Source organism: Stegodyphus dumicola, chromosome X2, assembly GCF_044657685.1.
Source record: "Stegodyphus dumicola isolate Sdum_Otavi_A_Nest chromosome X2, ASM4465768v1".
NCBI lineage: Eukaryota > Metazoa > Arthropoda > Arachnida > Araneae > Eresidae > Stegodyphus > Stegodyphus dumicola.
Genome location: NC_140781.1, coordinates 121,842,747 through 121,866,294, shown reverse-complemented (window position 1 = coordinate 121,866,294; position 23,548 = coordinate 121,842,747). Strand labels below are relative to the sequence as shown.

The 23,548-nt window shown below is 33.7% G+C and overlaps 1 protein-coding gene across 5 annotated transcripts in view; it reads left to right on the top strand.

The window, feature by feature from the left end:
- The first annotated feature begins 6,951 nt into the window (after positions 1-6,951).
- Positions 6,952-23,548, top strand: part of LOC146992904 (uncharacterized) — a 151,975-nt gene continuing 135,378 nt past the window's right edge. The window contains exon 1 of one of the 5 annotated variants that reach the window (XM_085809305.1): positions 6,952-7,109. The gene's annotated coding sequence lies outside the window, so the exon portion shown is untranslated. The remainder of the gene's footprint in view (positions 7,110-23,548) is intronic. The other 4 variants (XM_085809308.1, XM_085809307.1, XM_085809304.1 and 1 more) reach the window with 4 other exon arrangements.

Sequence of the window (23,548 nt, the reverse complement as noted above, 5' to 3'; positions counted from 1 at the left end):
AAAAGAATTTCTTTTGCCAAAACATATTTAAACTCTTCGCAGGACTTCTAGAAGAATGTAATTTGGTCAGATGAAAGTAAATTTACTATATTTAAATTTAATGGCCACCCTATTGTATGGAGAAAACCAGGAACAGAACTGAATCTGAGAAATTTAAATCCAACTGTCAAACATGGAGCTGGCGGTGTAATGGTATGGGGGTGTATGTCGTCGAAAGGAGATGGAAATTTTCACATTATTGATAAAGTCATGGATAAGTATGTTTATCTGGATATTCTGAAGAAAAATCTATGAGACAGTGCCCGAAATTTAAACCTTTCTAATACCTTTATTTTCCAACAAGACAACGACCCGAAACATAGAGCTAAAATTGTGAAGGAATATCTCCTCTATCACACTCCAAGACAATTGCGTACTCCTCCACTGTCACCAGACCTCAATCCAATCGAACATTTGTGGGCAAAATTGGAGAAACGAATTCGAGAGCACAATATTACATCACGAAATGATCTAATTAGTAAATTGCAGAAAGAATGGGCGAAATTTATGTCGGATGACACTTAAAAACTAGTTCAGTCAATGCCCAGACGTCTGCAGGCTGTTTTGAAGAATAAAGGATATCCTATAAAGTATTGAAGTAATGTAAAAAACTTATATTTTACTTTTTTTTTAAAGTGTACGCAGACTTATTGGATGGAATTTCTGAGTTTTTTGAAAAAATTTAAAAAGTATTACACTGATATTATTTACTTAATTACTTAAAGCTTACAATTAATAAAGCTTACAATTTTAGCTAATAGAAGAAAAATAAGCAATGATTGAAAAACATTTTTCTATGCTTTAAGTGTTTTTTTTTAATTTAAAATTTAGTCTGTACACAGACTTTTGTAGCTAACTGTATGCAGTCTGAACTAAATTTTTTTAGCATTTCACTTTGTGATTATTTTCATCATATTTGTCATTATGATGAGAATAAAATCTTCATCGTTAAGGAATGTATGTGTTGGGGATATTACACCTTGTGCCTTATAATATAACTCGCATGAAATCTGTGAACTAAGCATTTCATTCACCCACATGTCAACCCTCACATAGTCATTACTATGCTTTAGCCGACCAGCGGTCGAGCAGTAAAGTCGCTGAACACTGGTAGTTCGGTCCGAGGTTCGAATCACGCGAATGAGCTGGCTGCATGGGCGTTTTCATGGTTTTCCCCATGTGTGTAACGTGTATACGAGCCAGTTTCCCTTAGAAAGTTCTCCACAAAGGCATCCCTTCCCTTAGGCAGATAGCCCTCGTGTGCTTTGCCATAATTAAATACACCAATACCATTACTATGCTTTACTGCACTGGAAGCTAACTCAAAACTTCGTTCAATGTTTTGCAGATCTTTTTTGTTATTAGATGCAATCGTTCGAGGCCAGAATCAGATATGGAATTGTGAATGTCATCCAAAATTGCATCAAATGGTACTTTAGCAGCTATTCTTGATGCAATAAAGGTTCTATCCTTACATGAAAGGAAAAGATGACCCATATCATTTTCATGGCCTACATGTGTTTTCTGGAAATATGCATAGTATTCCTCTCGTTTTGATTTGACCAATTTTATTTTCGCAGGACAATAAGCATTAATTTTTTTACTGCCCAGTAGCTTTATGTGTCGCTTTCCAGAACTCTGTGAATGAAAATGCTCTGAACGGTGACATGTAAAATATGTAACTGTACCAGTGGCATTTGGTTTTCAGATACAAGTATTATAAATTTTGACTTTCTGATGTTTCAAGTTTTACATCATGAACTTGTAAAAAGTGTTCATTTATCAACTCATTTTCAAAACCCCCTTTACACAAAGGACATTTATACTGTCTCTTAGTTGAAATGTGATCACCATTACAGCTCATATTTTGAGTTTTGATTTTGAGTCACATATTTTGAGTTTGGATGTTTCACATACTTTTAAATTTAGAGACTGCAATATGTGTTCATCCGTTGGATGGCATTTTATTACATGCCTTTTCAAATTAAATTTGGAAAAAAAGAATTTCCCACGTCCGCATGGAAACTTGTTTGATGTAATCATATCCGTAGAAATATCCGAATTAGTTTGATTTTTTTCATCAGATTGAACATTTGGCTCTGAAAAGGGCCTTTATTAAAGTGATCATTTGGTCCTGAAAAGGACCGTTTTGTTTTAAAATGATCAGAGATGTTTGATCAAATTAGCTTGCAAACACTCGACTACGAAAATTGCAATACGAGGATTTCCGTTCACTAGCTATTCTATCATTTGAGATCCCTCCCCACAACCGGAAATGACATACTGCGAGCGAAGAGAGTGTGGAACTCTGGGATAGATGAGAACCCAATATCTAGGCGCTTGTGTTAAAGTAAGGACAGGTCTGACCCTTCGTGTTAAATAAACAGATGGTTATATTTCCGGTAATAAACATGGCGGAAGGTTTTGCGTCAGTTTTACCTGAAGCGTATTTGAATGAAATTAGTCGAATTTCTCTGCGTCAGCAGCGAATTTTCCGTGATCGAAGCAATGCGTCCGATTTACATACAATATAGACAATGGATAATTAATCATTGCCAAGATTAATGAATTCCGGCCCAGGAGAGTGTTGTTGGTGAGGTAAGTTCAGCTTCGTATTTTTCCATAGAATGTTACAAAAATTACTCTTCGTATTTCTTCAGAATGTGTATTTTTATTTCATTGTCACTTATTGACGATCAACTGATTGTATAAATACAAAATGAATTGCGGAATGTGCATGTGTTTGTAGCCTTGGCTACTAATGTTTAAAATTAATTTATGACTAGTAACAGCATGAATTATAAACAAATAGCTAAGTTATTGCATTTTATTTTCCAGCTATCGAAATGTGACGCTACGAGCAACGTTTTGAAACCAAAACCTAGCAATCATGAATCAGAACTAGAACTAGTTGCCATTCAGCATAAAGAAATTTAAATATGAATATTAACAAAATATTAAAGTTAATTTTATAAAATAATTAAATATATGAACAAATATATGAAATAAAAAATAATTATTTCTCATGCACTAACTGGGCCACTACATGTTTGTGCAGTAAAATTATCGCCAATACTGTTTGTGATGTTTCTTTTATTATCGCAAATAGTTTATGCTGTTTGTAAAATTGTATCCTACATTTCATGTAAACTTTGTGCTGAGTTATCACAAGGGTTAAAAATGTGATGTGCTTTATTTTTTTATTTAATTTTACTGTACGACTGATAATTTAAAGTAGCATTCTATTTTGATTCTAATATATTGTCGCCAAATCTGTTAGTTGGCGCCAGTGTTAAAAACTTGATAGTGTGATCTAAATTATAAATAATTTTGTTTTTTCTTTATAGTAAGATATATTATGTATTTTTTAGGAATTTTGAAGACGTTAAGTATTAATTTAAATATTCGACAAATTGTTTTGAGCCCATCATAATGCATCTAGTAGTAGATCTTCATGTTGCATTTTTAAGTATACTTACTTTAAATTTACTTAAATGTGTGAACAGGAAATACGTTTTAAGTAGCTTTACAAAATTAATCCTATTTTCGTATAAAAATTAAAATTTATCAGAAAATTGCATTCTTAAAAGTGTGATTAAATTCATTTAATACATGTAACTGTTCTTAAATACTAGTGCTTTAGATTTTAATGTTAAATTTCATGCATGCTTTTGTTAAACTTGCAAGTACATTTTAAAGAAAATCAATTTGTTCATAAATTTGTCGTGGAAGATCTCATGTTCAGCTAAATCAAATTTACTTTTGTGTGACCTTAAATTTGGGCACCGATCGTGAATTTGTTTTGGCATATTCATAATTTTGTTTGGAAAACTTAGTGCTACTGTGAAAGAATGATCAACTGATTTTTACCTTATTATTGTAATGACTTGCAGGATTTTTCACAATGTGATGTTGCATACGTTTTACTCTTCTTTGTTATCAAATACATAAAAGAGTATATTACTAATCTGTTATTTCTTCTTTTGTAAGAGTGTAATATATCAAAATGTGATACTTGGGATTTTTTTTAGAGTACATATCAGTATTTTTTTTTGACATGCTAATAGAACCAGTGTATTTTATTTACTTGTTGCTTTAAAACAGATTTTAAATGAAGGCTATTTTTTCTGCCTACTCAGTATGCACATAAAACTTACTTAAGCTATATTTTTAACAAATTAATGAGATATATGTTTTAGGTTAGCTGCTTTAATAGAAAAAGAACTAAACTAAAATGATATACCTTGAAACATTTTATTGAAAATAAGAATATCTTAGCAGTGTTGGCTAAGATTTATTCAGACCTTTTTTTTTTTTCATTTATTTTGATATTTCCATATACATTCATTTAAATAAGAAGTAAAATCATTCTATATAAAGCTGTTGATTTATAATAGAAAAACATATCAAATTACTGCTGTATTTTAATAAGATTTCAATATCATGGAATGAATTGCACTACATTAAGGAAAAAAAAAAAAGTGAAAAAAATTCTGTTTTTGCATTATTTTCACTATCTGTGTTTTGCATAGGCTTGTTACAAGAGGCCATAATCTATAGATCTGTAGCTAAATGATATTTTTATGTTTTTACATATGGAAATTAACTAATAAGAAGAACTGTGATTTAAGCATTGCCCTTGCAGTGGTATCGATTGAATCTTATATAGGTTATGGAATTATCATTAAATATTCAGATAAGTGTAATATTAACAACATATGTATGTTTTCTTCATCATTTAATGCATGTAAATTCTTACAAATTTATCAGTATTTCTTTTATGTGTTATAAAAAGTAGCTATCAATAACAAATAATTGATTAGTAAATAATATCTGGAAATTCCATATGTAAAAGTATTATTTTTATTTATTTATGTACGTATTATTTTTTAATTTCGTTTTACCTAAACAAGGGTGAAAAAATATTTTTGATGTGGAATTTTTACTCTACTAAATCTATACAAAAACTTATTTTTTTTTTGCCATCAGAGAAATGAAGTATTTTTTACAACATTTTGCACTTCAATCTGAGCATTATAATTTAAAGGTGCATGTCTTGAACCAGTATTTAAAATCATAAAGCCTTTTCTGGAAACACATGCAAAATAACATTTTTAACCAGTTTGCTACAATAATAGATGTTAGTTTCCATGTAAGCAAACTTCAAATAGCATATTTAAAATAAAAAACATGCTTTATATGCAGACATGCTATTAATTTTTTTCAGAAGTTTAAACTGTGAACTTGCTAGATATATTAAAGTGCCAGCATGCACTTATGTATTCATCATGTAAAAATTTATTGACAATTTTAGAAAATTATCTGTTGATTCAGGAAAGCTTTTGAAACTTAAAAATTACTGAAGTTGTATTTATACCAATTTGTACCCACAGCTTTAATGGCCTCTAAATAGTTTAACATGTAATGTAAATAAAAGTAATATGCTTAACTCCATCAGTACTGAAATGCCATAGCTCAGAAATTAAGAATTATCATTGAAATAGAGCACTGAGAGACGTCTAATTTTTATATGACACATAAAATTACCTTGAATTCTAAAAGGAAAAAAGTTAAATAACTATGAAAGTATGATTATAAATCCAGTACAACCTCATAAAAATTTAAGCATACAGCTGCGAGGAATTTATTGTCAAAAAATAGATTTTGAGATGCTTAACATTATGCATGTATTTACAAGTAAAAATTGAAAATTCAATAAAGAAAGTATTTTTAACTAATATACAAATGTGAAATATAATATATGAAAATGTTTTAGAAACTTTCAAAATAACTTAAATCATATGAGAAATTTGGCAGTTTAAAAAAAAAATACAAGAATGAAGCTGAACTGCAGAGAAAAGAAAGGGGACAAAAGCCACACATCTTTATATGAATGCAAAAAATCGGAAGCTTGGATACCCTAGAATGTTAAATAACAACGTTTTAGCGAACACCGCTAAAGTGCCAAAAATGGCACACCAAACCTGAAATACAACTCTAAAGCGTGGCTACAATACGAGGCCCACGGTTGAACATGGCTGATGAGTCAACCTATGTCTCTAGTAGCTGTAATATGATTGGCTTATTTTAACGAAGTTTCCCAACTCTCGAACGAAGGTTGCTTACCGTAAAAATTCCTCCGACGGTCGTTGTCACGAATGCCAATTTAACCAACAGTCCTTACGGTTACTGGAGCCGTGAAATTTAGCGGTCGTCCGTTAAGAGAAGATCGTTATTTACGCTCCTTGTCGTGAATAGGGCCCTATAGCATACTTATAACTTGTTTTTAAGGAGAGGCGTAACCAATATTACGTCATAAAAAGGCGTGTCCAAGCATAAGAGAAGTAAATACAGCATCGACTGATGCAGCCTATTCTGCGATTTAGCCGTAAATTTTTTTAACAGTTTCTACTTCGTGTCTGCAAAGTATTCCTTTAAGTCGCAAGGTTTCGCGATATTCATTTTCGATTCTGACAAAGTTTATACATGAATCCAAAACATTAAAACCTTCGTAATCGATAAACAACGGCCATTTCATTTTCGATGACATACGTCTGCTTATCGATAGTAAAAGGAAAGTTTGGGCCATCCGAAAAAGCGGCGACCGTGTAATATGATTGGCTTATTTTAACGAACTTCCCCCAACTCTCGAACCAAGGTTACGTAAGGATCCCTCCGACGGTCCCAATTTAACCAACAGTCTTTACGGCTACTGGAGCCGTCAAATTTAGCAGTCGTCCGTTAAGAGAAGATCGTTATTTACGCTCCTTGTCGTGAATAGGGTCGTGAATAAGATGTCTAGCACATGCGGATGTTGTTGTTCCGATCGTAAACACGTGACGACATTTTCCCGCTTCTTCTCTTGCGGAATGCATCTCATTTTATCTAATTTTTTATTCGAAATTTAGTTTCTCTAGATTGGCAACAAGAAAATTGTAAAGAACAGTTCGGTTTGGCGGTTTCTGACTCTCTAACGGCGTCTTTCATTATGATAAATTAATTGAAGTTATTTTGAATTAGGTAGACGGACAATCCTGTTTGAAAACTGCTGGTAAAGAGTTTACCGCAAAGTAAGCATTAAAATTCCTCATTTTTTGGAAGAAACTCGGACATTTGGTCCAGTTTGAAGCAGAGTTCTCAGTTGCTAATATTAGCCAGAATCAGACTAAATTTAACTATCTTGTAGCGCAGTTAAAACCAAAAGTAGTAGAAAATATATAGGATGTAATCCAGAGTGAACGGAATGATAAATATGGGAACAGCTTTAGTATTGATCTTTTGGCGATTTTTTTATTATTTGACGAAAAAATTTCGGTCGCCAAGGTAAACCCGGTTTTGAAGATCGGAAAAAAATGGCGGATTGTCAACAAAACCCGATCTAGACTAAACCACAATCCTAAAAAATAAGCTCTTAATCAGAATAAACAGACTTTCTCTAATTTTCAGTATTTCTAGTACTGCTATGATAAATTCTTGAAACACTACTGTAAATGAATTTATGACAATTATTATGTTATGAATAATGAAATTTACAAAATGTTAATATTTTTAATTACAAAATATAATGTATTAAACATTAATATTTTAAGTAGTTAGTTCATATTTATATTTTATTATATTAGTACTTAGTTAATATTTTAAATTTACAAAAGGTTAATTTTTATGTTTATGAATAATGAAATTTACAAAAGGTTAATAAATGCATTTCAAACTAGTACTAATAAGTTTTTCTTAAATTAACTTTCTTAACTTAAATTAAAACTTTAGTTTCTTAGATTCTGTTATTAAAAGAAAATAAAAAAATATTTCAAAGTGAAGGAAATCAAATTCCATTAGGTTGATCTTTACATTATGGTAACTTGGCGATTTTTTGGCGAAAATTTGGCAACCAACTCTCCTACAGCAACCCTCTATTTTTTTTCCCCGCCGCCATTTTGTCTTCACGAAGTAAAGACATGTTTCTTTTCTTCTTATCTACTGAACACTTCTTCCAACAATCTACTAGCCGAATTACACTTATGCTAGAAATTTTATCAAACAAAACTGCTTAATCATGACAAATATTCACTGCAAAATTGGGAAAAAGTGCATAATACCATACACCTTACGCGTTTTTCAAAATAACACATACACATAAACCATGTACACGCCGTCAAAACAATTTGAACTCCAGCGTGTGAAAGTACTGTATGTCTTTCAAAAATTAACTTTTCTACAATTTGATGATCAGAAGGTAAAAGTATGGGAGACACGAAATAATCTGTGTCATCTCTTCGAAGGATTTTTGTCTTCAGTCTCATTAAGCCTTCTTTATCAGTGAAAATGCAAAGAGTTTTCAACTTTGATTTTGTAGATTTGTTTTGGAAAGAGTCTTTCTGAACATTTAAGAAAAGCCTTTTCTCAGCTGCTTCTATTTCCTTAACAGATAATTCTTCCTTCAGTTTGTGATCGGAATTTCTAGAATTATGAAAGAATCGCAGAATCCAAGCTATCAGCCGAATGTTTCTCGAATATTTAGAAAAACAATGCAAGTACCATTTTTCGTTAGGAGCAACTGAGGTAGCTAAGGCAGTTATTCCCTTTTTTCTTTCTTTAGAAACGTGTTCCATATTTAATTTAATTTCAGAGACGGGCCAATTTTCTTCAGGCTGTTTAAGCCACGGTGGACCCTCCCACCATCTGGATCTGAGCAGAACTCCAGCGGAACATCCTCTGGATGGGAGATCAGCCGGATTGTCGCTTCCTGGAATATGCTTCCATTGTTCCTTTGATGTTAAATTTCTTATCTCCTTCACTCGATTATGTACAAATGTTCCCCAGTTATTTTCATGCTTGATCCAGAACATAACGGTAGAGGAGTCAGTCCAACAGGTACTTGATATTCTCTTTAAATCCATCGCTTCTTTCACTGTTGCAGTGAGACAAGCTCCGATCAAACATGCTAACAATTTTAATCGAGGCATCGTTATCTTTGTTGAAGGAGCCATCTACTTTTAGATTCAATCAAATGAACTTTTACCCCTTTCTCACATTCACTTCGTAGGAATACGATTGCGCTATAGGCGGTCTTGCTCGCATCACAAAAAGTATGAAAACTCAATTTTTCTTCCGGGACATTGCTTTGGACATATCTTGGAATTTTGATCTCTGTTAACAGATGTAAATCTTCAAGCCATTTATTGAACTCCAGGCGAATGTCTTCTGGACAGGTTTCATCCCAACCAATCTTCAGGTTCCAGCTATTCTGTATTAACAGTTTCAAATGAATCGTTAGTGGACACAAATCCTATAGGATCGAAGATGCTGTGAACTGTCGAAAGAATATATCTTCTAGTAATGGGTTTTTGCTTGAAATCAATTTTTTTCAAGATCACAAAACAGAACATCTTTAGTTTTATCCCATAATAATCTAAGAACAGGGACAAGTTTTTTTTTTGACATCCTTCACCTGTTAGACTGGAATGTTCCCAACGTCTTAAATCAAAACAATCCGTAGCCAGAATCTGTTTTGCTTCAAAAATGAATTTTTTAAGTTCATCTTGACTAGTTACCGAAGTTATGCAGTTATCCACATAGAATGCATTCCTCAGCTTTTCTACGGTTTCAGGAAAATGGCTTTCATTTTGTTCCAAATGGTAATCTAGAACGGCAGCTAGTAAGAAAGGGATGCTCGTAAGTCCAAACACTACTCGTCGGTGACGATAAATTTTTTGTTTTCTTTCCTTATAAGCTTCCCACCATATGAATCTAAGAAAATCTTGGTCTTCTTTGACCACAGATATCTTTAAAAAGGCCTTTTTTATATCCGAAACTACACCAATTTCTTTCTGACGAAATCTCATAATTAATGGGGGAATTTTTTCGATAAGATTTGGTCCTGTTTCTAGACAGTCGTTGAGGGAAAGTGAGTTCTTAGTTCTACACAAAGCATCAAATACAGGGCGTACCTTTGTAGTAGAATTTCCTTTAAAAGTACCTCTATGAGGCAAATAATGACAAGGATTTCCCAATTCACTATCTGGTACTTCTTCGATGATAGTTTCCTGTAATCATTCCTTAAATACAGCTTCATAGTCATTGTATTTTCCTTCTTTAAGAAGTTTCTGAGTAGTAGTTATGCATCTTTTTTCAGCTATATATTTGTTTTCACTTAACGTCTCGTACGCCTCTAACCAAGGTAGTTTGACGATGTAACGGCTATTTTCATCTCTCTGAACGGTTTTTCGAAAATGCTAAAGAATGGACTGTTCCGTTTCTTCTTTAGTTCTTGTTTCAGTAGGATCCTTTATACCTATAGTATCTAATTTCCACAAATCAGCCACAGAAGAATTTTTAATCAGTAAAGATGTCACTAAGTGGGATGAAGTTTCGTCAAACCTTTCTTCGGACATGTTTCCCATGATAACCCATCCTAAATAAGTTTCACATGCAATCAAATTGGATTTCAATGTACATATTCTTCCTGTAAATATATTACCAAAATAATCTGCGCCTATTAACAGATCAATATCAGGACAACCTTCTCCATTATGAGTGAGCCAAATTTTATTTTCTCGTAACTTTTCCTTATAAAGGTCTCTTCTCAACCAAGGAATGTTGCCACAAATGATCTGCTGATCCAAAACCTTTATGTTACAGGAGAAATCCCCTTTCAAAGATATCAGGTTATTGTCATAAACATAATGCTCCCTTTTCTCAGTTGTAATTCCCCCAAATAGAGAGTGAATTAAGATTCTCTTTTCTGTAGGCTTCAAACCTAATTTCTTAGCTGTTTCTTTAAGAATGTAAGAATGTTGTGAGCGAGTGTCAATAAGTACATGTACTTGTAGCTCTTTCCCTATAGTCTTCAGTTTCATTTGTAACGTTTGAAGCAATATTTCATCAGAAGTGCATAAGTTAAACGAACTAACATCAGATGACAACGTCTTCTCAAGTTCCTGTACGTCACCTTTCATCTTATTTCCAGAGAGTTCTGGGCACATGAAAATTGAATGTTTTTTACTGCAAAGGACACATTTGATGTTGGACTTGCAAAATTTAGAACAATGTCCAATTTTTAAACAGACAAAACAGGCCTTTTTGTTTTTTAAAATTTCTTGTTTTTCTTGAAGCTTGAGTTTACATGCAGAAAAGCAATCTTTACTTTCTTGCAATTTATCACAACATATACAAACATTTTTTCTTTTATTTTCTGTTGATCCTGCAAACAAATCTGTTGCCGTCGGTGTATTACTGAGAACAGAATGCTGTATTTTTTCCTTCTGAAATTTGTGTTCCTTACTAACAAATCCCTTTGCTAAACGAATACGTTCTTCCCCTTCAACTTCAGCTTTCAGGAACAATAATAATTTTTTTAATTTCTCTCCCCCATAAGCATTTTTTTCAGAAGAATTGAATTTGGTGTTAACTATAGGGTTTCTGAACCAAACTCTAAATATGTCTTTCGAAATACACGATTCTACAAGAGGGAAAAGTATAGCTGAATATGTATCGGATGTTAAGCCTATGGACTCCAAGGCTCTTAGATGTGATTCTAATTTATCATATAATTTCGACGTGTCTAACTTTCTTTTTTCTTCGGTAACATTTTTTACAACAAGATTTAAAAGTTCGCATATATAAAATTCAATTAGTAATTCCTGCCTGCCGAATCTTGATTTTAAACATGCAATAGCTTTATCATAATTTTCACATGTCGGTGGGTAACTATCGACAATATCCCAAGCTCTAGAGTCTTCAGTCATACATTGAACTAAATATTGAAATTTATCTTCTTTCTCAATATTTTCATTGTCATGTATTCTTTTGAATTGGCTCCAAAAGGCAAGCCGATCTTTGATTTCCCCCATCAAATTTCGAAAGTTTGATCTCCGTTTTTGAACAGGCGAAGAATCAACAGAACTTCGGTTTTAGATATTCTATTTAAATACATTTCTACATTTACTTCTGCTTTTACGAAATTTTCATTATATTCTTCTATTATCGCATACTCGTTCTGATACTTTTTATCGTGTGTATCTTCTAATAATAAAGAGCTTATTTCCTGATCTATTTCAGTTAGCTGACAATAAATTCTACTTAAATTAGCAAAGTTAGATCTAATGCTCTCTTCTTTAACATTATCTGCCTTTAATAAGTTATTCAAACCATTAAAACATTTTGTAAAGTTAGCTCTTATAGGAGAGCTTTTTTTAACATGCAATTCCATTTTCAGAATAATAGGTAATTCAAAATAACGTACTTTTAATATCACGTCATACGGTCACCATGTTACGAGACTCTACCTGAATTTTGTTCATTCAGTCGGTACTCCATTAAAAGAAACTTATAATTAAGTAATACGGGCAATCCACCCAATTAATTCACTTAAAACAGGCAATCCACCTTAATGCAAAATCATGGTGCAATTCTAAACATTAAAAAAAAAAAAAAAAAAAAAAAAAAAAAAAAATACAATGTTACCAAACCGTAAAAACCTTATCTTTTAAGAAATTACAATTATACAATTGTTGAGTTGCTCGTGACAGATGAGATGGCATTTAAGGCATGGATGGTTCAAAAAATTTAAAAAGAGAACCGGTACGCACAGTGTTGTGCGACATAGAGAGGCTGCAAGCTCAGCGACAGGGACGCTGCTTCTGATAAATTTTGCCCAGAGTTCCTACAATGTATTGCTAGTGAGGGATTTCTTCCCCAGCAAGCATTTAATTGTGATGAAATAGGTCTTTTTTGGGAAAAAAAATGGCCTAAGAGTGCCTGTATCACGCAACAGGAGAAATCTTTGCCTGACCACAAAATGTATTCAAGTCAGAATGTATTTTGATTGTAATCACTATGTCTCCTTCTTTTAGAGGGTTGAATTTTTTATGGCTTTGTTTTGTACATAGTGCTCCCAAATATTCTTGACAAAATCTTTTTCTAAATACTTCCCATACTGTTTGAATATATTGTAACCTTCGCCATAAACTATTTAGATTTGGATTCATTTTAAGGTCTGGTATGGTACTACTTTCGGTTTCTTTAAGAAAATTTGCTAGTGTAAGAGGAGGACTTGGATCAGAAGATACTGTAGTTAAAAGCCTTTCATTTAAAATAGCTTCACAATTGCATAAAGCTGTAATAATTTCTTTATAACTTAAACTAGCTGTTCCTAGAGTTATCTTTAAAATATTTTTCATCATTCCTACAAAATTCTCTTTCCAACCTCCCCAGCAAGGAGCAATAGGTAGTATAAACTTCCAAGTTATGTGTTCTTCTCTTGCTTCATGGAAAAGTTTCTCAAAATAAATTAATACAAAAGCACTGGCAGTTGCTCTGAAACTAGTCCCTTTGTCACTATAGTGACTGAAGTTTTACCTCTGTGAACAACAAAATGATAAAAAGCTAGTAGAAATGTTTCCGTTGACATGGATGTTACTAATTTGAGGTGGATGGCATGATACATCAAGCCTTTACTCATCTACCACTCAGAAAATCCATGAATATTGAAGAAGGGGAAGGTGAAGAAAAACCGACTGAATGTGATGTAGCGCCTGAGTACCATGGCAATTTTTCATTGAGTGGGTCAATGAAGTTTTTGGCCCTCCAATTAAGAAATAACCTTCATGAAAATAAGCCTTGACACTCAAGCCTTTGGTCGTCCTTGATAATGCTCCTGCACATCCTCCAGGGCTTGAAGATGATTTGATGGAGGAATTTCAGTTCACAAAAGTCAAGTTTCTTCCTCCCAACACCATTCCATTTTTCCAGCCTATAAGCCAGCAAGTTATTTCCAACTTTAAGAAGGTGGCCACCCCTTGTTTCAAAGGTGTTGTGAAGTGACAGCAAATACAAGCCTGACCCTCATAGAATTTTAGAAGGATCACTTCAATATCCTAGTCATCCAAGTCTCAGTGTGGACCCTGAATTTGGCATGGAAAAAAACTGTGGCCTTAGAGTATTCCTGACTTAGGTTTCGTTCCACAACCTGTGTACAACACAGTGCAGCCAGCTAATCCAAGAAATTGTATCTCTGGGGAAAAGTATAGGTCTGGTTGTGGATGGTGCTGATCTGGATGAGTTAGTGGAGGAGCATAGTGAAGAACGTACAAGGGACAAACTTAAAAATCTTCACAAGGAGCGGCAGCAAGATGTGGTAGAAGAGCTTTCGTTAGGGAAGTAGGGACCAGGAGATGAGGTTGTATCTTCACTTAAGATTACAGAAGTGTTGGCAAAGTGGGAAGAAGTCAAACTTTTCTTTGAAGAAAATCACCCTAATAAAACAGTGTGTAGGCACACCATGAACTTGTGTAATGACAATGTAGTGTCGCATTTTAGATCTATCTTAAAAAGAATACAGTGTGTGTGTGTGTATTTAATTATGGCAAAGCACACTAGGGCTATCTGCCTAAGGGGAGGGATGCCTTCGTGGAGGACTTTCTAAGAGAAACTGGCTTGTATACATGTTACACATGGGGAAAACCACAAAAACAACCATGCAGCCAGCCCGTTGACGGGATTCGAATCTCGGACCGAACTACCAGTGTTGAGTGACTTTACCGCTCGGTCGCTGGTGGGCCCCTTAAAAAGGATACAGAAGCAAGTGTTATTAGATAAGTTTTTGGTAAAGCAACTGCAACTAAAAGAAAGTTAAGTTATTCTGACCCAGAACCTACTTCCAGCATTATTTATTTGAAAAATTTATTTTTATGTTGATATTTTTGGGGTTGCGAAACAGATTAACTGGATTTCCATTATTTTCAATGGGGAATGTTTCTAGCTACGAGAAATTCGCTATACAAGCTCAATGCTGGAACAAATTAAACTCATATCTTGAGGTTCCACTGTACTTTTTTTGGTTTAATTAATTTCTGTAGGTGTTATATCATCTATGCTGCCAAAAATCAGGCAATCCTCCATGAGTATTTTAAAAGAGAGAAAAAAAAAAAAAAAAATGTTAAAAGCAAAATACCATGAACCAAAGAAGCAAAAGAAAAATTTAAGGAATGCAAAAAAGATCTGGCCAGTGCTGCATTGATGAGTTTTTCTAATCCTGACTCACTATTAGTTTGTGGATTAGATGAATAAGCGAAATCGAAACTGATCAGCCAGAGCATTTCATAAGTGAAATAAATGCTTATTTTGCTCTTAAAAGAAACAGCATATTTATTTTTACAGTTTCCATTCTTGTTTGCAACATGTTACTTATTTTTTACAGAAAATATAAAAAATGTTTAAGAAATAAAGCTTGCGCAAAGCTTATCGAGGAACGCTCGAAGTAACAACGTTTTTAGCTCGACTTGGTGCCACACTGCGAATCTTAATAACTATTCAAAACATTACATCATGTTGCGACTTAGGAAATCTTAATAATTATTTAGAAACATTAAATTATGTTCCACTACATTACTTCCCCTCCAGTAACTGTGTTACGATTTAAGAGATGCTGGTAGTGGAGTAATGTAGCGTAAGCTAACATTAGAATTAAAAATACTAAATACAGTAAATAAATACAATTACATTTAAACATATTCAATAATAGAGGATAGGAAAAATATTCAACATTGTTACTAAAACATAAAGGACGTTTTATTAGTCGTCCAGTTCGTGAGACTCGGTCATTCATCATTGTTCTCAGATTTTAACAAAGTCTGAGTCTTGGGCTGGGTATCAGAAGTTTCTGGTTCCAGCCTTTGCTCACCTTATGTTAAACAATGTGCTGGCTTCAGCCTGTCAATCGAAATGTTTACTTCCTTACCTTTGATTTGTAACAAGAAGTATTTTTCCATTCTTTTAAGTACTTTGAAAGGTCCTTTATAACTAGGTTCTAATGGTTTCTTGACTCAATCAGTTCTTAGGAAAACATGAGTACACACATTTAGATCTTTATGGACAATAACTTTAGGAATCATTTTTTGCTGTACTGGAGAGAGCTTGAACAATTCCATTTGTTTTTGCAATTTATGCAAAAATGTTTGAGGTGTTGTAGAAACTGTCGGTTTATCAAAACATTCTCCAGGAAGTTTGATTGTTTTCCTGTAAACCATTTGTGCAATGGAATATTCAGAGTCTTCTTTTAAGGCTGCTCTAAGACCTAGAAGAATTGTTGGAATGGATTCGGACCACTTAATGGAATTATGACATTTGATAGCAGCTTTCAAAGTTCGATGAAATCTCTCAATTTTGCCGTTACACTGCGGATGATAGGAAGTTGTGTGCTAAATTTTGACTGCACATATAATTGCCAAGGTTCGGAATAGTTCAGAAGTAAACTGTGCTCCACAATCTGTAATAACTTGGTAAGGAACTCCAAAACGAGTGATCCAATGTTCATAAAAAACTCTGGCAACAGTTTCTGCTGTTATGTCACACAAAGGAATGGCTTCCATCCAACCAGTATAGCGATCAATGGAAGTCAAGCAATATACAAAATTATCAGATGGTGAATAAGGACCTATTAAGTAAATGTGAACTATAGTAAAACATTCATCAGGTTGCTGATAAGTTCCTAATGCAGATTTTGCATGACGTGAAACTGTATTTTTTTGACAACCAATACATTAGATTAGGCACAACTCCATGTTTGTATATCCTTTTTGATATTTGGCCAAATAAATTTGGACGTCATTTCTTTAATGGTCGACTTGATTCCTGGATGAGCGAGGCCATGGATTTGTTGTAATATATCCATCCATGCTTGGGTATAAATGGTCTAATGTTAGAAGAAGACATATCACACCACAGATTTTTACGAGATGGAAGTAAATAACTTTTGAAATTTAATGTTTTATTTTGAGCTTGTAAATCTTGCAATTCTTTATCATTAACTTGTTTGTCAGCAATTTTATCATAATCAATGACTGAAATAGAGACATTGGCTATTCTTCATAACTGATCTGCAGCAATGTTTTCACTTCCACTAATATGGCATATGTTAGTAGAAAATTGAGATATATATTGCAATTGGCGCATTTGTCTGGGTGATGCCTTTTCGCTCTTTTGTCTGAAAGCATAAACTAGTGGTTTATGATCCGTAAAAATTTTGAAATCGCAACCTTCTAAAATATGTTTAAAATGTTTCATTGCAAGATATATTCCCAGTAACTCGCGGTCATAAGTACTGTAATTTTTCTGAGTGCTATTTAATTTTTTTGAATAAAACGCTAAAGGTTTCCATGTTCCATTTTTAAACTGTTGGAGAACTGCACCAATAGCCCAATCAGATGCATCCGTGCATAGTGACAAGGGCAAATCTGAATTGGGATAACTTAAAAGAGCTACGTTTGCCAAATCCTGTTTACATTTTTCAAAGTTAAATATAGCTTCATCTGACCATTTAATTTTTCTTCTATCTTTTTTCTTAGCACCCTTTAGGTATTCATGAAGTATTGCTTGTGTAGCAGCATCTTTCAGAAACGGTCGATAAAAATTAAGCATCCCTAAGAAAGTTTGCAAATCATGGATAGTCTCTGGTAATTTATAATTCAATACTACTTCGACTTTTTCAGGTAGATTACGAGATCCTTCCGGTGTTATAAGATATCCTAAAAATTCTAAGTTATCAACACCCATGATCGACTTAGAAATGTTGATTCTCAAACCGTATTTATCTAATCTATCAAAAACAAGTTTCAAGTTATGTCTGTGTTCTTCTTCTGAGGCAGAAGCAATTAATATGTCATCGAGATATGGAAATGTAAAGTCGAAACCTTGAAATACTTCATGTATGAATCTTTGAAAAGTAGCTGGTGCATTTCGCAAACAGAAGCTCAAATAAAAAACTTTTAAGAAATAAAGCTTACGCATCGCTTATCAAGGAACGCTCGAAGTAACGACATTTTTAGCTTGACTCGTTGTTGCCACACGGCGAATCTTAATGACTATTCAAAACATTACACTTAGGAAATCTTAATAATTATAATACAAATATTATATAGAAACATTAAATTATGTTCCACTACAAGTTCGCTTCAGTGATGCTTCGGACTACGCAGTTGGATCCGTACTGCAACAGATGGAAACTCTTAGCATTCTTTTCCAAAATGTTAAGTAATGCTCAAAAAGGATACAGTACTTATGTCAGGGAACTCTTAAGGAATATACCTCTCGATCAAACAATTCAACCATATCCTAGAAGGATGACAATTTAATGATGACATAAAACTTTGATGTTTGCTTTTCATAAAATAAAAAGAGAAGGCCTCACCTAGACAGTCTGCCATTTACAATATATCTCAAGAGTTTCAACAGGTATACGTCACACTGGGAGAAAAGAAAATATCGGTGCAGATTCGTTATCCAGGACAGAATCTATTTTGGATGTAGATTATGATAAAATTTCAGATGCACAAGTCAATAATAAAGATCTTAAGCTATGCTTGAAACCATCTTTACATTTTAAGCCATATCCTTTGCACTCTGGTATGATATATCAATGACAAAAATTCATCCATTTATACCTGAAGATTTTCGGAAGCACATATTTAAAAAATTTCTCAGCTAAGCTCACCCTGGTGTGAAGTTTACAATTAAACAAATAGCTTCCAGTACATGGATACCGAGTATGTGCAATCTTTTGTCTTGTTATTTTGGCTTTGTGTAGCTGCGATTTTTGGCGCAAATTATGTAAGCCAAAAAAATAAGTCAAAGAATTGCACAAACTCGGTATCCATGTACCGTCAAGTTTCTTCAAGGGGTACCCTATAATATACTTCTACCCATACTGCTTTACTGGCATTGATCGATTCACATGTTAGAAGTTTTTCCAGCAAATTGGTCACTGAAACAGTAGCTTGAGAATTTTTTTATCACTGGATTTTGTGCTTTGAAATGCCATCCTGTGTAATCACTGATCAGAGTAGCTTGTTTCAATCTGAACCTTTAAAAAACATTTATGTTATTTGTGGATTTAAAGTACGTACAACAACTGCATATCATCCACAATCTAATGGAATAATTGAAAGGATCCTTCAAACTTTAAAGGCTGCTATCAGAACACACAGTTCTATTAAATGGACTCAAACCTTATCAACAGTTTTTTAGGGCTAAGATCGGCTTTGCACAATGACATAAATTACACAATTGCACAAATGGTTTATGGAAAACCTATCAGGCTACCTGGAGAATTTTTTGAATAAACCAAAACATTTGCTAAAGAGCTACAAAATCAAATGGAACTGTTAAAACCACTAGAAACTCGCCGACATCCTTCCAAAAATTTTTTTGTCCTCAAGGACTTCCATAATTGTACACATGTATGCATACGCACTGTTAGAGTTTGAAAACCATTAGAACCACCTTATGATGGATCCTTTCCAGTTGTGAAGAGATACAAGTATTTTACTGTGACTATCAAAGGCAGAGATGTCAATATATATGTAGACAGATTAAAACCAGCATGTTTACTGTTAACTGAGGTGAATGCTCTTGCACAAACATTGCTCAATGAAAATCTGACTGCACATCAACAATCTGAAAAAAAAAAAAAAAAAAAAAAAAAAAAAAAAAAAAAAAAAAAAATTGCTGGACACAATGTTCATAAAAAAACTGTATGGTCTGGTAGACGTGAAGTTTCCAGTGCATTAGAAAGATTAATTACATACTATTCATTATTATTTCACATATTTTTATGGTTATATACATATATTTTCTTTTTCACATTTATTTACATTACGTGTACAATGGAATTTTTGTTATTGTTATTGAAAGTTGTAATGTGTATTGTAACTGATAGAAATCACTTAAATGGCATATATATTTTTTGAAATATATTAGAAAGAAATAAGAAACCAACAAATGTATGTAACGTGGTTATTTACTTGACTAACTAACTGTTGCAGCAAAAAACAAAGCTGCACATGAATATTAAGGAACATAAAGTCTATAATTATAGCATTGCTTTGGCAGATACAACATCATAAAAATAAAATAAAGTTTATTTCTAACACTTCTTGCCAAAGTATGCCTAAAAAAAACTTTCACTTAAATTGATTAAATACAACCTTAAAAAAATGAAGGATTAAAAAAAAAAGGAACTTACAGTAACTCTTCAGAACTGAACAATAAAAAAAAATGGTAAAAGAATCTTACAAGTGACACAAACTTATGAGCATACACAGGCACCTTTTATATTACACATGGGATGGCTATTTGTGAAAACCTAAATATTTTCTCAAGTTGGTTAACACTGTCTTTGAAATGTTTTTAGTTAGAAGATCAGCTAAGTTTTCCTTGGCATTTATGTATTCCAATTTAATCGCGTCTTGTTCAGTATAGTCACATATGAAGTGATGCTTGATGCCCATGTGCTTACTGTATTCAGATGTAGTTTGGTTTTTTTCCAATGAACATAGCTGCTTGGTTATCTACTTTTATAACTGAGGGCAATGGGATAAACTTCAACAGTCCCCTTATCCATAAAAATTCCTTTGTAGGAAGGCCAGCAGCAACATGCCGACGATAAAGCAACAGTAGACTGCTTCTTACTGCACCAAGATATTGCAGCATCACCTAAGATCGGAACATATCCAGTGGAGGACTTTTTGTCGACCTCGTCAGCACCCTAGTCAGCATCAGAGAATGTTTCAAGGGCTCTTACTGTCTTTCTGAATGTAAAAGATAGATGTTTGGTCTCTTTAAGATAGCCGAAAAGATGTTTAACACTTCTCCAGTGAAATTCAGATGGCCTCTCATTAAACTGGCTCATATAGGTTGCACTAAATGCAATATCAGGACATGTTCCTCAAGCAAGGTATAATAGGCTTACCTATGGCTTGCCTATATGGAATTTGGTCACTTTCTGCTTTTATATCTCTCCACTCTTCATCATCTAGCGTCTGGTGTTTTACAGTGGGATCTACGGGTGTTGATGCTCCCCTGATTGATTCTAATTTGAATTTTTCCAGAATTTCTTCTATGTAAGCTGTTTGATCTAATGTTAAGGTGCCATCAGTATGCTTCTGGATCCTCATAGATAGTATTTCATTTGCTTCACCAAGGTCTCTCGCTTTGAATCTTTGCACAGCTTTATGCTTAAATGTGGTTATTTCCTCTAGGGTCCCAACAATTAACATGTCATCTACATGGATACCAAGATATAATGCTTTGTTTGGATGGTAATAAATGCATAGATCAATGAATTGTCTTCCTGATTGCTTTAAGCCATAATCATAAGCTTTTCTTTAAATGGCACACTAGATGCTTTTTACCTTGCTCTTAAGGTCCTTCAGGTTGTGCCATATATATGTCTTTCTTGAGTAAGCCATTTAGATAGACAGCAGTGATGTCCATTTGATGAATTTCCATTTGTAACTCAACAGCAAGGGCTAGAAGAATTCTTATAGATTTTATCTTTAAAATAGTGAGAAAGTTTCTGAAAAATCTCTACCAGGGACTTGTGAGTAGGCTTTAGCTACTAATCAAGCTTTAAATTTGATTATTTCTCCTTCTGCATTGTGTTTTTCTTTAAATACCCACTTGCATCCTATGGGTTTGATGCCAGCTTGCTTTGGAACCAGTTCCCATGTCTGGTTTTCGTACAAATTAGACAATTCTTCCTTCATGGCTTCTTTACACATCTTTGCATTTGGTGAATTCATTGCTTCTTTTACGCTTGTTGAGTTCTTACAGATTTTGATGCTATGTTGACCTTCACAAACAGCTTTATAATACTGGATTCTTATAGTAAGTCTTAGGTCTCCTTTCACTATTGCTTTTCCTGATTCCAATAGGGTCTTCCTTACTACTCTCAGAATCTTCCAGGAATGCTGATTCTGTGTCTTTAATTTCTTCTGCTTTGTCATTTAATGGGGTATCAACATCTTCGACTCCTTGGTGGTGCAAATGATGGGTACTTCTAATGGAACAACATTTACTTCACTGTTGGAATTGTACTCATGATTTAAGTTAAAGCTCACTTCATTTTCCTTCTTTGCTTGAGGAGCTGTCTGGCTCCTCCTCAGTGGAAAAATAGTCTCATCAAATTTACCATTTCTGCTCACTAAAAACTTATCTTCCTCTGTATTCCATAGTTTGTATCCTTTCACACCTTCGAGATATCCTATAAAGACACATTCTTGGGCACGCTTCCCTAGCTTTCCTTTCTATAGCATTTTATCAATTTGAGCAAATGCTAGACAGCCAAATATTCTCAGGTGACTAATTTGCACAGGCTTTTTAGTCCAGAGTTCTTCAGGTATGTTTCCTTCTGTAGCTTTTGATGGACATCTGTTGCGCAAATAACAGGCAGTAGTCACAGTATCTGCCTACAATTCTTGTGGGATGTTGAAATCTAGGAGAAGATATCTAATCATATCAAATAGAGTATGGTTCATTTTTTCTGCAACTCCATTTTGTTGTGGTGTCAAGGAAACTGTGAGTTGTCTTGTTATTCCACTTTTAGTTAGGAAATCGTCAAATTCATTGTTGACATATTCCCCTACATTGTCGCTTTGTAGAGTAGTAATTTTGAGTCCATGGAAATTTTCAACATTTGTTTTATATTCCATGAATTTTTCAACGACTTGATCTTTAGATTTCATAGTTTCAACCACAGCATACCTTGAGTAGTCATCAACGAGGTAACGACATATTTTGATTTACCTTTTGTTGTTGGTGTGATAGGTTTAATAACATCCGTATGTATCAACTGAAGTAATCTAGTTGAACGCTCGGCTTTTTCCTTGGGAAATGGAGTCTTCTTCAACCACAGCATACATTGAGTAGTCATCAGCAAGGTAACGACATACTTTGATCTACCTTTTGATGTCGGTGTGATAGGTCCAGTTACATCCATATGTATCAACTGAAGTAATCTAGTTGAATGTTCAGCTTTTTCCTTAGGAAATGGAGTCTTCTTCATTTTCCCCAAAACACATATTGAGCAAACAGTCCCCTTTTCTTGGATTTCTTCACACATCATATTCGAATCATACCTTTTCGTAAGTTTCTTATCCTCCACGAAGGCATCCCTCCCCTTAGGCAGATAGCCCTAGTGTGCTTTGCCATAATTAAATAAACCAAACCATAAGTTTCTTAACTGCATGTTATAAATATAATAAATCACTTTCCTAGAGAAGCTCAAATGAAGCTTTAATCAACTCAAATTGCACATAAAACAATTCTTACATTGTAAAAACAATATTTAAACTAACAATGACTGTTGCAATTCAATGTAGTATAATTTTAGTGCTGCCAACAATATTAAATATTATACCACATTCACCCCTCCCAAAGATTATTAATAAGTTACATAGTCTGCCAGATAAGAAGGCTGATGTCTCTGCCTTTTCGGATGCAAGGATTCACTCTCATGCAAGTTATCATTTAAAGTATTTTCAAAATCTTCATGTCTGCTAGAGTACGGTAAATCACTGCCTTGGGGATCCTCTTCTGTCGATTTTCTTACAGTTTTTGATACGGGTTCAGGAGCTTCAGTGGCCAGACCTTCGTTCTCTTGAGCAAAAGAATCTGAAAGTTATTGGTTTTCATCCAACCCGATATCATGGGCATGCATGAGAGTATCTCCTCTGGG